The sequence below is a fragment of the Berghia stephanieae genome, chromosome 8 (genome assembly GCF_034508935.2).
Source record: "Berghia stephanieae isolate SIO BIC M18660-M18661 chromosome 8, UCSD_Bste_1.3, whole genome shotgun sequence".
NCBI classification, from domain to species: domain Eukaryota; kingdom Metazoa; phylum Mollusca; class Gastropoda; order Nudibranchia; family Aeolidiidae; genus Berghia; species Berghia stephanieae.
This window is the reverse complement of record NC_088367.1, coordinates 43,929,000-43,933,578: the sequence shown is the minus strand read 5'-3', so window position 1 is coordinate 43,933,578 and position 4,579 is coordinate 43,929,000. Positions and strand designations below refer to the sequence as shown.

Here is a 4,579-nt window from a genome sequence, read left to right as displayed (position 1 = left end):
CCAATATAAAAGTATTTTTTACAGATTGTATACAAGTACCTAACTTGCGAACTCCCCCTCCCCCCCCCCCCCTTTCCCCCACAATTAAGTGTAATTCTATCACCTGTTGACCCTAATGATTATTTAGAAAATCTGCTTGGGTTTAATAATTGGTCATAATTTGACGTTGGGAATCGCCCACTAGTCGCCCTGTTGCCAGATTCATTTGCGCGCACCTACAGACTTTATTATGAATGTGACCGTTGATGGCTCACGAACTATGTTAATTTCTACAACACAGTTGTATAATCATTAATTGATTAAGACGAGAGTGCCTGTTCGTAGATGCGTTTATTTCCGGGGTCTTCACAAGTATGCCTATCAAATAAAGTATAAAGCAAAGCAAGAAACAGGCATCAAAAAGAAAAGGGAAGGAAGGAAGGAAGAAAGAAAGGGGGGGGGGGGGGGGGGGGGGGAAGAGACTAAATTAAAGCAAAAAAGTGAGAAAAAAAAAAACAAACCCCAACCTACTACTCTTTATTGTTTTCGTATTAAATAACATGTAAATAACGCGCCGCTAGATCATATTTTCATATCAATCAATGATCAATTAGTTATGAAAGGATGAATGAGCGCGCGAATGAATGAGTAATATTTCAGTCTATGGCTGCAATGAATAAGGAAGGTGCGGCAACAGTGATTTCGCGATAAAGGGGTAAGTCCGTTCAATACTGGAGAGATTTCATAGAGCGCACATTCATTGTCATTGCCATTCTCATTCATCGTTGAAAAAAAAAAACCGCGCATTGTTGGCAATGCACACGTACTTACTCGACACAGTAAAACGCCGGTTCCGGCCAAAATATTACTCATGCTCGTTGAAGGGCTCCACCTTCACTCGCGATGCTCGATCGTGCATTGACGGGGAACCAGTGGTAGAAACACCGAACTTTCCCGCTTCCTCAAACCGGCCAACTCTCTCGTTGTTCTGAGCGCTGTGTCAATATTTCAACATTCCGCTTGTATTTTATTGATTTGTTTTATTATTTTATCAAGTGTGAATCACTTGATCTTCAAAACATCGTATTCAACAATTCGAAGGTAGGGAGTTAATGAAGGGATTGTTCAAGGCTACTCTTCGTTTTTTTCCGGGTTAAGTTTGACACAGAAGTTTACTCACTGACAGTGTGTTGAATGTGTAGTCAGTGTGCTACGTCACATTTTTCAGCTGTGTTATGGTTGTGACCGCTCATTTCGGATAAATTATTCGCAGGCCGGCTATTTCGTTTTTGCTTTTAAATACATGGTAATAGTTATTTACTGGAAACGATTATCACGAAGAATGTATGATCTGATTAGGTCTCAGTGTATTGTTGTAAGTAGGCTATAGACTATTATATAGGGGTGGGGAAGCCCTCGACCCATAGTTCGAGTTGGTAGCGGTAGGTAGAGCAGCAGTGCAGAAGCATTGTATGTGTCTAGCCTTGTCCGTGGTTACTGTAAGTATTAGTGAGTCAAGTAAGCTTTATTTATTTATTTTTTATTTGCTCATTTTTCTTTATTTACCTAAGAGTTAATGTGTTTCTCAGGTAGGCTATGGTGATTCTATTTTTGTTTCTGTTTTAGATTTATTTGGATGGTAAGCGTCTAAATTTCAGTGGATTATCGTTTGGTTTTTGGTGCGACTGACTGACTGCTGTCTACTAAAACTAACGATTGGGATTTGAACTTTTCTTTGACTTCAGTGAATTCATCCATCTTTTGTCACCAAACTTTCGGATTATCATTTTATTTGTAAGGACTAAACCATCGATTTACAAGCTGACGTCCCAAAATGAGTTCTCATAGAGCACCTGTTAAAAAAGTACCCATTCACCTGCAGGTAAGATCAAGGGAAAATGGGGAGTTGTAACAAATTTATAAATAAACTAAAAGTTGTAGTAGTTGTAGTAGTAGTAGTAGTAGTAGCAGTAGTAGCAGTAGTGATAGCCTTGTAGAAGTAGTTAGATATTTTAGATAATGAAAAGATTCTCTAGTTGTGTCTATGATATGTAGCCTAAATCAGGCAGTGTTAATCCTATGACCATGGTGTCTTTATTGTCTGAAATTTGATGAGAATAACCCTGCCGGTACCCACTTCAGATTTTAAAGCTATCACTTGATGTCCATGTTCAATTTGAAAAGACGACAGTCTTATGTCTTGTTTGCATGTCAGTGCGTGGGGATGATGTAATGATATATGTATAGGCCTGAAAAATTTTTTTTCATACAACCAATTATTCATTTATATTTAATTTAAGAAGCAGTTTTCATGTGGAGAGAGAGAGAGAGAGAGAGAGAGAGAGAGAGAGAGAGAGAGAGAGAGAGAGAGAGAGAGAGAGAGAGAGACGAGTCGTATCACATTTTCTTTAGTCTATGACTATTATTACTATCACTATCACTATTACGATCATCTTTTTATGATTGAAGAACAATATTTTGGTGTGTGTGTGTGTGTGTGTGTGTGTGTGTATGAGAAATTTTGTTGACATTATAATGGAATAAGAAGTTAACCCTGTTTGGCAAACAATTGTCATTTTTCTGTCTTTTATTTACCAATAGAGTGACAAAAATTCTGATATGCCTGACTTTCTTTTTCAAGTCCAATGCTCAAATGCTCTATTACCCAGCTGGGATCAGTGTAGATCACATCTAATAAGTTTTGCAAGAGTGGCAGCAATATTGGATGGTCACATCACAAATCCACCAACTTGTTCGGCAAAAGCTGGCCACATTTATTTCGAATCGGCCTTCGGATTGTGTCACCCTACAGTTCAACCCAGTATTAGACTGCAGCTGCATTATCATCTTTGCTTCTTACCCAAAAGGTACTGAGCTTGACTTCCAGTATCACTGCAGCCTTCAGCGAGTCATGCCACAAATCCATGTCAGTAACTCCTGGCCCTCATTCATGAACTATTTCGAAGTTGCCTTCTGATTGTATCACCCTACAGTTCTGTATCTGTATGGTTGGCGCTGAAGAAACCATTGGTCTGGTTGTATTTCAGCGGCGTCCTCATTGGGCGCGGGCCCATGTCAGTCGGGCCTTGGAATCGTTTAGGTGTGGTGCCATGATGACCAGTTCATCCAGCCCATTCCACTACGAGTTAGTTCTAATTAAGAAAGAATTCTGTAGTTTTGTGTTCTTGTCTGTGGGATTTTAAAGCAGTTCGACCTAGTTTTAGACTGCATGGCACAACGGTATTGTCTTTGACTTTGCTTCTCACCTAAAAAGTACTTAGTTTGACTGCCAGTCTCACTGCTGTGGTCTTCAGCGAGTCACACCACAAATCCGTATCAGTTGACCCATTCGGCATTGGCTGGCCCACATTCATGTTTCGAAGCTACTGTCTGATTGTGTCACCCTAAAATTTCAACCAATACTTAGACTGCATGGCACAGCAGTATAATCTTTGCGTCTTTCTCTAAAATGTACTGAGTTTGACATCTGGTGTCACTGTACTTACTTATTCCTTTTGACTCCATCTGGAGCATAGAGTCAGAGTGTCCACCAAGGATTTCCATCTGGGACGGTCTTTGGCTACCACCTTTTCCTTTCCCCCCCCCCCCCCCCCCCCCCCCCCCCCCCCACACCCCCCCCACTCCCCTCACCCCCCCCCACCCCTCCCCCCCCCCCCCCCCCCCCCCCCCCCCCCCCCCCCCCCCCCCAACACACACTCACACGACATTTTGACACTTTTAGTTCCAAATTAGCACTCTTCACCGTATTATTGCTGGATGTCCTATTCGCCGGGGCCTTGAGGGTTCCAGTCAAGCGCTGGGCTTGTGATGTATTGGTCTCTTCCCAGGGTTTGTCCTGGTGTCACTGTACTGTGGCCTTCAGCAAATCACCTCGCCATTGCTCATATTGCAGCTTTGCACTGCAGTGTATGTCTGGATTATTTCAGTCTTCATTTGGTATAGACTATAAAGAGAAATTTCTCTTCAGGGTTAAGAAAGGGAATTCCTCTTTGGGCGTACCTCCATTTTAGCAACTATCCAATGTATTCTACCCAGACTGAAGATCACTTCCCCGCCAATTTGAATGTCCTGTTGTTTCTTTTGTTTGTTTTTGTGTTCTTTCAGATTTCAATATCCAGCTGTTTAGCCTAAATCTCAGAATTGGTTTGAAAGGTTGCAGAGATTTCACTCTACTGTCAAGGGCACCATCCGTTTTACATTTCAAAAATTCTTTCTAGAAGTTTATTTAAGTACTTTAAGGCAACTCAGGATTGACACGAAAGGATATATCTGTGTAACACAGGCTGTTTCAAACCTGAGTTTAGTTCCCACATCAGTGGGCATGATTGATCGCTCTTGACGACTTCTCCTCAGAGCCTAAATCCCCTTGTTTAACAAAATCAAATGATGGCGATCATTTGATTCACCATGAGAAATTTGTGTAATATTTAATACCCACATTTGTGTTAAACACCCGTTCAAAAACATTAGTGCTCTTTAACAATAAAATAAGACTCCTTATAAAAATGTGAACACAGGAGAGGATGGGAGGATTGACATTTTTGACTATCAAATTTTTTTTTTTTTTAAATCAATAGAC

The 4,579-nt window shown here is 40.9% G+C and overlaps 1 pseudogene across 1 annotated transcript in view; it reads left to right on the top strand.

Annotated features, from left to right (window-relative positions):
• Positions 1-1,661: 1,661 nt before the first annotated feature.
• LOC144978735 (dihydropyrimidinase-like) overlaps positions 1,662-4,579 on the top strand; it is a 56,171-nt pseudogene continuing 53,253 nt past the window's right edge. The window contains exon 1 of the transcript XR_013646580.1: positions 1,662-1,861. The product of XR_013646580.1 is annotated as a dihydropyrimidinase-like (transcript). The remainder of the gene's footprint in view (positions 1,862-4,579) is intronic.